Genomic DNA, 14,140 nt, shown 5'->3' on the forward strand with positions numbered 1-14,140 from the left:
TATATATTTTGGAGTCACTGGCATATAGACATTATTTGATGCCATGGAGATTATACCATATCAGACAGGAGAAGTACTAGTGTAAGAAGAGAATAGATGAGAAAAAAAGTCCCGTTTAAGCTCAAAAAGTCTGAGAACCTCAATACTTAAGTGATGATTGAAGGAAGAGGGAAAAGTAGAAGGACAAGGAAGGAGGAAAACCACAGAAGTGTCTTAAAAGCCAACTTAGGAGAGAGTTTAGTGACACAGGAGCTGCTCTACAGATTTAGGTGTGGCAGGGAAGTCAAGTAACATAAAAATTTCTTTGATTTTCGGCAACAGGAAGATCTTTGATGATGTTGGTGACAGTGGTGTCAAGCGAGAGCTGAGGATAGAAACTGGCTTACAGCAGTGGTTTAAGAGCAGACGGGTGTTTATAAATTGGACATAAGAGTGTAGACAACTTTTTCAAGTAGGAAGTAGTTTGGCATTGAAGAGAATGATGTAGGGTAGTAGCTACAAGAAACAAGGGGTCAAAAACACGACTTTTCAAACAGAGAAGGTGGTGATGATATTTATACACTGAAGGAAAAGAGCTAGAAAGAGACGGGGAGCTAGATATATGGTCCAGAGAGGATAATTAATTTAGCAATATCCCTAAAGATATGGAGGAAGAATTAGATACAGACCTCAGGAAAATATATTTAGCCGTTTACCTTTTAGAATTTAAATTTTTTCAGGGAAAATGGTACCTAAAAATAGCAAGATAATGGCTTAAAAGACCTAGATATGAGCACTAAAACTTGTTGAAATAAAGGTACATTTAACTTACCTTGTTCAAATCTGAGAAAAAAGTCAGCATTTTCTCCTGAATGCAAAATGGTAAACTAATAGCAAATATCTAAGTATAAAACATCAGATAATATTAATAACAACTGAGAAGTAGTGATGGTAGGGAAGAGGATCAAACAAGTTCTAAGTTAAATAATAAAGCTTAAAAGGTCTTAACTGACTCCCACTCAATCTCAAGGTCTTGGCTGAGATGTCATTTCCTCCATAAAATGTTCTCTGAACATCTTAGTCAAGGTGGGGGGTCTCTCCTACATGCTTCCATAGCATCTTTTGCTTTCCTATAGTTACCCTTGTAATGCTGAGTTGTAACTGCCTGTTCACTTGCTTATATTTCAAATAGATTTTAAGCTATGTATGGACAAGGACTAGGTTTATCTTTTTCTGCCATTTGATTTTCAAATCTTGTTATAGTAGTTGGCATAGCATAAGGGTTCAGTGTGTATTTGTTGACTGAATGTATGAGTTTCATTTTTGATTCTGAAATTTGGATTTATAGATTAAAAATGATTTAAATACATAAATGTAACTATAAATAGATTTTTTAAAAAAAGAGGACATATTTTTCCTATATATTAAAGACTAGCATAGATAGCTGAATCATATTATACATTATAAACAAGACATGATTAAAAATAGCTATAAAGGATAGATTTAATATGAAATATATAAATTATGACAATATTTATAAATGAGTTAAACTTCTCTATTAAATGAACAATATTTTCATGTAGGGTTTTAAAAATTCAACAAAATAATATTGAAAAAAGATACTATTTAAGCAGAATCACCAAAAAAGTTAAAAGTTAAAGAATGAGCAAAGATCAATACAAACAAAAAGAAAGCTGGCATCCAAAGCAAAACCATTACCAATCTATATTGATAAAGGGTAAATTCACATTTTGCCCTCATTTTTTCATTGCTCTCTACCCCTTTTATGTGTGTGTGCATTTCATTAGTGAGTTATTGTTGTTGTGTTTTAAGGCATATTCCAGAGATCATATTCTTTCACTAATAACCACTTAAATAATGTAGATAATATCAATTTTTGTATCCCACACACAAAGAATATATTCATAGGATATTAAACGATGATCACGTATTAGAACACATAAACTCAACATGTTATAAAAAAACAAAGTTTACAGGACCCAACCCCTGAACACAACGTAGGACAAACAGAAATTAACACTGTAAGTTTGATTTAAAGACCCAATAACTTGGAAATTAAAAAAAAAATTATCCTGAGTAACTTCAAGGTCTAGAGGAAAACGAAATTGCAATTACAGGATATTTAGAATAGAGTGAAAACCAGAGTACTAAGAATGTACTCAAGATTTTCAATGTGTTATTTATTTTATTAAATAAGAAAAAATAAAGCTTAAGCAGGCTGTGTTAATACAAGGAGTTAAAAGAGGGTTATACAAGGAATCTAGGAACATCAGTAGAACAGAACCAAAAAGATTAAAGCAGAAAATTATGAATTTAAAACCAAATTCTAGTATATACATTCCAAACACATTTCATTGAAAGGATCAATTACTAGACAAACCTCAAGCAAAACAAAAACAGTAACAGCAACAGGATAGAGAGCAAAAGAAAGAGAGAGTGGGATTTTAAATCAAAGTGGTCATAACCACTAATTCCTGAAGTTTCGTTATTATAGAGGTAATAATACTTCCCCAAATTACATATAAATATAATGCATTTCAATTAAAATTGTAAATTTTTTTCAGGGACAGATTTGACAAAGTAATTCTAAAGTCATCTATAAAAATAACGTTTCTGAAGTTAAAAAAATGTAAAATAAAGTGTTTAGTTAAACATGCTGATATGTACAAATTGTTTTAAAAAGTAAGGAAATAGGGGCTTCCCTGGTGGTGCAGTGGTTAAGAATCTGCCGCCAATGCAGGGGACACGGGTTCGAGCCCTGGTCTGGGGAGATCCCACATGCTGTGGAGCAGCTGAGCCCATGCGCCACAACTACTGAGCCTGTACTCTAGAGCTTGCGAGCCACAACTACTGAGCTCACGTGCCACAACTACTGAAGCCTGTGCGACTAGAGCATGTGCTCCACAGCAAGAGAAGTCACTGCAATGAGAAGCCTGCACACGGCAACGAAGAGTAGCCCCCCCTCGCCGCAACTAGAGAAGCCCGCACACAACAACGAAGACCCAAAGCAGCCAAAAAAAAAAATATAAAAAAGTAAGGAAATAATATACACAAAACTGAGGATAGTGGTTACCTCCAGATGTGTGTGTGCAAAGGAGAGGCAGGGGAATAGGATGGGGAGTACATAGGTAGATGTAAGTGAATGTTAATGTTCCTGTTCTTGGGCTGGGTGATAGATTAATGGGTATCCGTTTTATTATTAAATAATAAATGAATAAATGCTAAATAAATAAAATAATATAGGTCTATTCCAACAACTATGATTGACCAAGAATTATGATTAATTCAATTTCATGCACCTAAAACTCATTGTGAAAATTTAATGAGAGAGAAAAACTAAAGAAAAATTTAAATAGAAGAGTAATATGTGTGTGTGCGGGGGAGGAGAGAAGGCACTAAGGAATAGGATTTAAGCTTCTTGGCATTAAAATATATTGTAAAGCTATGTTAATAAAAATAGCGTATTTCTGGTCCAAGAATACATGGTCAATCTAAAGAAACAGAGTAGGAAGTCCAGAAATGGAAGTGTTTGTGTGTGTTAATGATGATGAATGATTTATTGAAGAGAATTTAGCATAGTGAACCTGGACTATCTACTTCTCAATAGATTTCTACTATCTTCCTTAATTTGATATTTCAAAGCAATATAAGATAGAATAAATCAGTTAAGAATTTTTTTTTGATTTATCCTTGAAGTCAATCAATTAAAAAGGATATGAGTGAGTTATGAGTGAGTCATAGTCTGCAACAGATGTACCTGAAACACATATACTCTTTTACTTGACATAGTCAAGTTCTTTCTTCACTTTCAAAAGATTTTTCTGTAGTATATCTTTGAATATTTATTTATTTATTTATTTATGTATTTATGTATTTATTTATTTATTTATGTATTTATTTATTTATGGCTGCATTGGGTCTTCGTTGCTGTGTGCGGGCTCTCTCCAGCTGCGGTGAGGGGGGCCATCCCTTGCTGCGGTGCACGGGCCTCTCATCATGGGCCCCCCACCCGCTGCAGAGCATGGGCTCCAGGCACGCAGGCCTCAGCAATTGTGGCACGTGGGCTCAGTAGTTGTGGCTTGCAAGCTCTAGAGCGCAGGCTCAGCAGTTGTGGCGCATGGGTCCAGCTGCACTGCGGCTTGTGGGATCCTCCCAGACCAGGGCTCGAACCTGTGTCCCCTGCATTGGCAGGCGGACTGTCAACCACTGCGCCACCAGGAAAGCCCTCTTTGAGTATTTTTAATAAAAATATTTTGTTGAATTTAGGAGGACTGGTGAATATTACCCATTTCTTTCCCTCTCAAATTTGAAAGCAAGAAAGAAATAAGACCCAGGAGACAGATTAATAGAGTTTAAGGTGTTAGCCTTATTATAATAAAGCTGGAAAGTATGTGCTGAGAGCTGAGGCCAAGTGGGTTTATGATATTCCTCCTGAATTAGACAGATTTGCTCACCGTGTTTCATGCCCCTCAGTCAGCCCTCTAACTTGCCCTGAGATGCAGAGCTGGCTGTACCTCTCCACAAACAGGAAGGTCAGAAGCAAGGGCCAAAAGACACAGATCCACCCCTTTCCAGTCCTTCATTCCAAGTTCACCCATCAGGTAAATCAACCTCTCCTTGGGGAAAACAGAATGAAAGAACAGACTCAAGATGAAATGGTTGTTTCATATTTTTTCCTCTTAGGGAACTGAGTAGAGCTTCCCTCCTCTCAGTAGAAAGACGAGCAGGAGATTCTTTGCTTGAGCAAACTTTAGTCAGGTTCCTGAATCTCCTCCTAGGCCCATCTGCGCCCTTCCTTGTAAAATCTAGTTTTAGGAAGAACTTTGCTAAGTCAGTTTGACAAGAACCCTGCATACCTGATGTCTGATCACCTTCGATCTCTGATCAGGTTCCTCACCCTCACCCTCCCCATCCCGCAGGTGATGTTTTCTCATCCTGTCCTGTCTTCAGCAAAGGATCTTGTCAGGTCAGTTCAGCCAGAATCCCCCTTACCCCTGATGTTTCCTCTTAGTAATTTTCTGTCCATTGACCCTCACCCTGTCCCTTGGCTATAAATTCCCACCTGCTTGTGCTGTATTCAGAGTTGAGCCTAATCTCTTTCTCCTGCTGTAGAATTCCATTGCAGTGGTCCCTATACCTGTTACAATGGTCCCAAATAAAGTTTGCCTGATCATCTTTAACAAGTGTCCCTGAATACTTTTTTCCATTAAAAGGGTTGTCCCAACATTATTTGGAGGGTTTTCTGCTCCAGACATCAATATGACAGGTTATCTTTACCTAGATTCCATCATTTTCAGTTTTTCTCAGATTGCTTTAATCTCTCTTTCATCTGTCTTCCTTGTGACTAGCTCTGTCTTTGCTCCATGACAATTATTCAGTCTGTAGCCATGCATATTATATTTCCTGTTTTTAAAAATTCATCCATTAGGTCTTTGATAATACTGTTTAGGTCCTCAAATTGTTTCATTAAACCTACAATGATCTCATGTCATTCTTTTAAAAAAAAAGTTTGAGCATTTTTGTTAATGTTCTAAATAGTTTGAAGCACTTGGGAATTTTTTTCCCTTGGTTGTGTATATTTTCTTCTTTCTCTCTCTCACCCCTTTCTGTCCTCCCTCCCTTCCTTGCTGTCTTTCTTCCTTTCTCCATGTAGCTTGCATGCGTGCCATGCCATTCCTTTTTCTAGCTTACTCATGCTTCTGTGGCTCTGACCAGAAATTTCATTTAGTCTGAGATTGTGGGCAGATTCATACCCCCTTTCCACCATACCTTTGACACATTTCCTTACTCCACTGATTCACAGTTTGAGGGCTTAATTTTTGGTGGTCCATCTACTTTTTGTAGCACCATAGCACAGTGGTGACTGAGAGGAAGAGCTCAGCTTCCGAAGAAGGGGGTGTGCCATCATTATTGGAAGACGTGAGCTCTGCTGTCTTTTCCAAGATTGTGTAAACCAGTGGAGCCACTCTAGGACCCACTCTACCCAACTGGGGGTTGTATTCCAACCCTGGGGGAGAATATCTTTGCATTTTAGGTGGGATCTCTGCCCCCCCCCCCCCCCCGGTTTGGTATGTGTAACTCTGGATCTTGTCTCCTGACAATTTTTTTTTTTTTTTTTTACTAATTTCTACAAATCCTTTATAGCATTCTAGAGTCAGCAGAGGGGGAAGATGAGACCTCTAATCCTCTGCATTTAGCTTCTTTGAGATGTGGGTTGTGGTTGGCATAAGGTCCCTTCCCTCCCCTAAAGATGTCTATGCCCTAATCCCTGGAACCTGTGAATAGGTTATATTACATAGCAAATGGGACTTTGCAGATGTAATTAAAGTTACTGACCATCAAATAGGGAGATTATTTTGGATTATCCAAGAGGACCGAAGCTAATCACATAAACCCTTAAAAGCAGATAACTTTCTCCAGCTGGAGGCAGAAGGGATGCTGTAGAAAGAGAATTCAGAGAGATTCAAAGCATGAGGAGGACCTAACAGGAAGTTGCTGGTTTGCAGTTGTGGGAACAACATGATGAGGAATTCAGGCTGAGAGAGGCTCCTGGCTGACAGCCAGCAAGGAAACAGAGACCTCAGCCCTGCAGCCCAAATAACTGAATTCTGTCAACAGCCTGGACGAGCTTGGAAACATACGCTCCCTCAGAGCCTCCAGATAAGAGTCCAGCTTGCCAACAACTTGATCTCAGCCTGTGAAACCCGGGCCAGAGGAACCAGCTGAGCTCACCAGACTCCTGACCTACAGAACGGTGGGATCATACATTAGTGTTGTGTTAAGTGGCTAAACTTGTGGTAATTTGTTATGGAAGCTATAGAAAATGAACACATGGATATATTAGTTAGAAATGTCACAATATATATATATTTTTTTGCGGTACACGGGCCTCTCACTGTTGTAGCCTCTCCCGTTGCGGAGCACGGGCTCCAGACGCGCAGGCTCAGCGGCCATGGCTCACGGGCCCAGCCGCTCCGTGGCATATGGGATCTTCCTGGACCGGGACATGAACCCGTGTCCCCTGCATCGGCAGGCGGACTCTCAACCACTGCGCCACCAGGGAAGCCCCAGAAATGTCACAATTTTGATGACTAGACTGGTCTGTGAGCAGGATGGGAGGAGGTAGGGGTGGGGTTCACTCTGCTCCACTACCTGATTCTGCTTCAGGTTCTTCTTGGGTACCTTTCTTGGAAAGAATATATATTTAGACTCTGATGTTTTGGGGGAGTATATTGGTGAACTTATTTTGTTAATTTTGAATATATGTGCTTTAAATCATGGTGTATTGGAAGAGAGAGAATCACTATAGCTTCATTTAGCCATCTGAATCCAGAAATCTCTTGCTTATCAAATCATTGGATATGAGAGTGAAGGAGCATTCCATGAGTCTAGAATCAAAACACATTAGTGAAAATAAAGGCTATTTGAAAATAAAATAAATTATATATATGTGTGTGTGATAGTCAGTTTTATGTGTCAGCTTGACTGGGCCAGTGGGTGCCCAGATATTTGGTTAAACGTGATTTCTGGGTGTGTCTGTGTGGTGTTTCCAGAAGATATTAGCATTTGAATTCATAGATTGATTTGAGTTAAGAAGATGTTCCTTCTCAATTTGGATGGACATCATCCAATCTGTTGAGGGCCTGAGTAGAATAAAAGTTGGGGTAAGGGCTAACTTGCTGTCTCTGCCTGACTGCATGAACTGAAACATGGATCTTATGCCCTTGAACTGGGACTTACATCATTGGCTCTCCTGGTCCTCAGGCCTTTGGACTCAGACTGGAACTACCCTACTGGCTTTCCTGGGTCTCCAGCCTGTGGACAGATTGTGGGACTTTTCAGCTTCCATAGTCCATAATGTGTACCAATGCCTTACAATAAGCCTCTATCTATCTATCTATCTGATCTATCTATCTATCATCTATCATCTATCTAATCTATCATCTATCTATCATCTATTATCTATCTATCTTTGTCTATATATCTATCTATCTAATCTATCATCTATCATCTATCTATCATCTATCATCTATCTATCTAATCTATGTCTATCATCTCTCTATCTATCTGTCATCTATCTATCTATCTATGTCTATCTATCATCTATCATCTATCATCTATGTATCTATCATCTATCAATCTATCTATCTATCATCTATCTATCTATTATCTATCTATCTATCTCCTATTGGTCCTCTTTCTCCAGAATGCTAATACAGGGTATGTGTATATTTATATGTACACACATATGACATAATAGACTTTCATTTTATTCATATATTAAAGCTGAAAATAGAAATTATAAAATATTTTTTATTCTTCTTGCTGGAAACAAAAAGTATAAAAGGCAGTTATCAATTTAACTTTGAAGAGAATATCAATAGTAGCCCCAAACACTCACCTTGGTGGCAGGAATCAGAATTGGAATCCAAGAATGAATTTCTCAAAAAGATCAAGATTTTATTGTTTTGGTCTTTTAGTGTTTTCATTCCACAAAAATTTGCTGGGAACCCATCTTGTGTCAGTACTAGATGTTGAGGAGTGAATGATGAGCAAGATGGATATTATCCCTGCCTTTTACAAGCATTTGTGACAGCCCAGGAGAGCAAGTTTGGTCCAATTAAATCAGCAAGGGTAGATTCATATTGATGCAAATATGGTTGACCCAGGCACTCTTCTGTACTATTGGGCTGTACCGGTGTTCCTGATTTAGGGTGTACTGGAAAATACCAGTCACTAAACAAATATCATGAAGTAGAGGATGTGAGCATCTATGGGAATATGCAATGAGAGACTGCCAGGCAGAGGCAGCAGCAAGCTTGAAGACCTAGGAGACAGAGAGCATGGTAAGGTGATCTGACTGGTAGGTGTTTTTCATGGTGGGAGGAAGGGAGTGGAGTGAGGTTGAGCTAATTGCTGGACAAAGGTCAGCAGCTGTAAGGTAATACCATTATGTCAGTCTTGATCAACTGCCACAATAACCTGGGAAACTGGGAGATAAGCCTGATTTTACTTTTTCCAGCTTTATTGAGATATGTGACATATAACATTGTGTAAGTTTAAGGTATACAATGTAGTGATTTTTTATGTATATGTTGCAAATTGATCACCACAAAAAGCTTAGTTAACACATCCATCACCTCGTATAGTTACAGCTGTTCTTTTATGGTGAGAAATTTCAAAATCTACTCTCCTAGCAACTTTCAAATACACAATACAGTACTGTTAACTATGGTCAGCATGCTGTACATTGCATCCCCAGGACTTTTTCATGTTATAACTGGAAGTTTATACCCTTTGACCAGCTTCATCCATTTCCCCTACCTACCACCCTCCACCTGTGGCAACCACCAATCTGTTCTCTGTTTCTATGAGAAATATAGAAGAGCCCACATACAAGTGATATTGCACCATATTTTCTTTCTCTGTTTGACTTATTTCACTTAGCATAATGCCCTCAAGGTTCATTCATCCATGTTATTACAAATAGCAGACTTCTTTCTTCTTTACAGATGAATAATATTCTTTTGGATATATATATATATATTTTATATATATATATATAATATATATATATATATTTATTATTATTTTTCTTTATCCATTCATTCACCGATAGACACTTAGGTTGTTTCCATGTATTGGCTCTTGTAAATAATACTGTAATGAACACAAAGGTGTAGATATCTCTTCAAGATAGTTATTTTATTTTCTTCAGATATATACTCAGAAATGGAAGTGCTGGATCATGTGGTAGTTCTACTTTTAATTTTTTGAGGAACCTCCATACTGTTTTCCATGGTGGTTGTACCAATTTACATTCCCACCAACAGTGCCCAAGGGTCCCCTTTCCTCCCCATCCTTGCCAAACTTGTTATTTCTTGTCTTTTTGATGATAGCCTTTCTAATAGGTGTGAGGTCATAGCTTATTGTGATTTTGATATGCATCTCCCTGATAATTAGTAATGTTGAGCATCTCTTCATGTATTTGTTTAAGCCTGACTTTTAACACATATTCTTCGATAGGCATGTTTTATCCATACTCCGTAGGATGGGAAAGTTCAGGGAAATTGATGCTGAGTCTATAGATCAATTGTTATTATCATGTTCAGTGGCTGATGACTCTCTTATCTTTGATGGACCCCAGAATGTGGTTGCCAAATGCCTCTTATTCCTTTATTCACTCATTTCTCCATTTTTTTCAACAAACACTGATTGAATAGCCTGTTCGTCCCCTTTAGTTTGTTCTCAGTCATTGGGCACAGATCCGTGTTAGTTTTCTACCACTGCCAACAAGTTACCACAAACTTAGTGGCTTCAAACAACACAAATTTATTATCTCACAGTTCTATAGGTCAGAATATGACACTGATCACTGGGCTAAAGTCAAGGTATTGGTAAGCCTGCATTCCTTCCTTGAGGTTATAGGGATAATCTGTTTCCTTGCTTTCCCCAGCTTCTAGAGGCTGCCCACGTTCCTTGGCTTGAAGGGACCCCTTTATATTTTCAAAGCCAACAGCATAGCACCTCTTTGACCCTGCTTGCCTTGTCATATCTCTTTTTCTGATTCCTTTCTCTTTCCCTCTTCCATTTTTAGGAACCCTTGTGATGACATTGGGTCTACACAGATAATCCAGGAAATCTCCCTATTTTTTTATGTGCAAATGATGTGACCAAGAAGGGCTTTATTTCCCAAATATATAAACAACTCACACAACTCAATAATAAAAATCCAAACCCAATCAAAAAATGGGCAGAAGATCTACATAGACATTTCTTAAAAAGAGACATACAGATGGCTAAAAAGCACATGATAAGATGCTCAAAAATTATTAGAGGAATGCAAATCAAAATTACAATGAGGTATCACCCCACACCAGTCAGAGTGGCTATCATCAGAAAGTCTACAAATAATAAATGCTGGAGAGGGTGTAGGAATGTAAATTAGTGCAGCCACTGTGGAAAACAGTATGGAGGTTCCTTTAAAAACTAAAAATAGAGTTACCATATGATCCAGCAATCCCACTCCTGGGCACATATCTAGAGAAAACCATGATTTGAAAAGATATATGCACCCCAGTGTTCATTGCAGCGCTGTTAACAATAGCCAAGACATGGAAGCAACCTAGATGTCCATGGACAGATGAATGGATAACAAAGATGTGGTACATATATACAAAGGAATATTACTCATCCATAAAAAAGCATGAAATAATGCCATTTGCAGCAACATGGATGGACCTAGAGATTATCATACTAAGTGAAGCCAGGCAGAGAAAGACAAATGTTATATGATATCACTTATATGTGGAATCTAAAAAATAGTACAAATGAACTTATTTACAAAACAGAAGCAGACTCAGAAACACAGAAAACAAACTTATGGGTACCAAAGGGAGGCGGGTGGGTACATAAATTGGGAGTATGGGATTAACAGATGCACAGTACTATATATAAAATAGGTAAACAACAAGGTCCTACTGCATAGCACAGGGAACTATATTCAATATCTTATAAGAAATTATAATGGAAAAGAATAGAAAAAAATATATATACATATGTATGTATAACCAAATCACTTTGTCGTACCCCTGAAACTAACACGATATTGTAAATCACCTATACCTCAATGAAAAAAATAATAATCTCTCTTCAAATCTAAAAACAAAACAAAACAGGTTTAGTGGAAGTAAGTATGAAAGAGCAGCAATGGTAGGAGGCTGTGGTCAGAGCAGAGTATTGGCTCTCACAGGTGGTGTTGATGATATCCAAGGAGTTTGTAGCTAAAGGGGGGTGAAGGTAAAGGTCATTGTTTGGAGTTGTGGTCAAGGAATTGTGAGGAGGTTATGGTTGCTTATCCACACGATGCCTAGTTATCTCTCAACATGAGGACCAGGAAATGAGGTAGAGAGGAAGACTCAGTTGCAAAGCCCCCATTGGATGCAGGAGAGTAACTGGGAAGCTGGTCACACAGCCCCACCCTGGGCTTTCCCAGGACCCCCCACCCCTCTTTCTCCCAGTTCTTGCTAGCTCACATCTACCCCCACTCCAACCTACTTTTCCTTCCAAATTCAGAAATTGGGGGAAAAAAAGCAAAGAAAAATGCCCTACTGTTTCCCAGCAACACCTCACATACATGCCTTGGATGCCTACTAAGCACCCAAGCCATGTAAATAATGCGAAGAGGCTAAAACACCTTCCTGTCCCAACACCCTGCAATACAGATGAACAGATAAAAACATGGGTACAAACACTACATACTAATATCACTGAAGCAGTGTGACATTAAATATTTATGTATATGACACTCCTCCACAAATAGCAAATGTGAAATAAAAGACAGTCAACAAGGGCTTCCCTGGTGGCGCAGTGGTCGAGAGTCCGCTCACGGATGCAGGGGACGTGGGTTTGTGCCCCGGACCGGGAGGATGCCACATACCGCTGAGTGGCTGGGCCCGTGGGCCATGGCCGCTGAGCCTGTGCGCTCCGCAGCGGGAGAGGCCACAGCAGCGAGAGGCCCGCATACTACAAAAAAAAAAAAAAAAAGACAGTCAACAGACAACTTTTGTTTATCTCCATGTCATTTCTTCTTCTTTTTTTTTTTAACATCTTCATTGGAGTATAATTGCTTCACAATGGTGTGTTAGTTTCTGCTTTATAACAAAGTGAATCAGTTATACATATACATATGTTCCCATATCTCTTCCCTCTTGTGTCTCCCTCCCTCCCACCCTCCCTATCCCACCCCTCTAGGTGGTCACAAAGCACCGAGCTCACCTCGCTGTGCTATGCGGCTGCTTCCCAGTAGCTATCTATTTTACATTTGGTAGTGTATATATGTCCATGCCACTCTCACTTTGTCACAGCTTACCCTTCCCCCTCCCCATATCCTCAAGTTCATTCTCTAGTAGGTCTGTGTCTTTATTCCCGTCTTACCCCTAGGTTCTTCATGACCTTTTTTTTTTCTTTCTTAGATTCCATATATATGTGTTAGCATACGGTATTTGTCTTTCTCTTTCTGAGTTACTTCACTCTGTATGACAGACTCTAGGTATACAGATTGCCAATAAACACAGGAAAGAATGCTCAACATCATTAATCATTAGAGAAATGCAAATCAAACCTACAATGAGATATCATCTCACCCCGGTCAGAATGTCCATCATCAAAAAATCTAGAAACAATAAACGCTGGAGAGGGTGTGGTGAAAAGGGAGCCCTCCAGCACTGTTGGTGGGAATGTAAATTGATACAGCCACTATGGAGAACAGTATAGAGGTTCCTTAAAAAAACTACAAATAGAACTACCATACGACCCAGCAATCCCACTACTGGGCATATACCCTGAGAAAACCATAATTCAAAAAGAGTCATGTACCACAATGTTCATTGCAGCTGTATTTACAATAGCCAGGACATGGAAGCAACCTAAGTGTCCATCAACAGATGAATGGATAAAGAAGATGTGGCACATATATACAATGGAATATTACTCAGCCATAAAAAGAAATGAAATTGAGTTATTTGTAGTGAGGTGGATGGACCTAGAGTCGGTGTAATTTCTTACTCTACCATGTCTCCCTCCCACGTGCCCACACATGGAAGCAACGCTCTTAGCTGCTTGACAGGATGGTAGCTCCCTTGGGTTGCTTACCAAGATCCCATTTTCATTCAGATCAGAGCTATCCTACCCCCTCACTTGAATCTGGCTTTTCTTTCTGTATGTACAACATCTGACAAGGGTTGACATGCCTAGAGTTTTAACATTTGAGGTAAAGGAAACTTGATGCAGATTCTGGCTTGTTATGGATTTTCTCTGACAGTAGAGAGATTCAAACCCTAGCCAATACCTGCCAGTCTAAGAAAAGAAACAGAGCCACTTAAAAGGATCTAGCTTGCTGTAACTTTAAATGTAATTCATGTTACTTTTTTCTATGACACCATATTTTTTTTCAAAAATCTTTAAACATTTTATTAACTTTGAAGAAGGAATAAGAATAGCTCCTTTAGAAACTAGACACACTGAAGCACTGATCTATTCACAGAGCTTCGACACAGATGAAGAAGTTCATACCAAATGGACAAAAAATAGTACAGAAGACCTATACACAGAAAGATTGAGAAAAATCCATCTCTAGAAA

The sequence above is a fragment of the Mesoplodon bidens genome (assembly GCF_964165515.1).
Source record: "Mesoplodon bidens genome assembly, chromosome: 5".
Classification (NCBI taxonomy): domain Eukaryota; kingdom Metazoa; phylum Chordata; class Mammalia; order Artiodactyla; family Ziphiidae; genus Mesoplodon; species Mesoplodon bidens.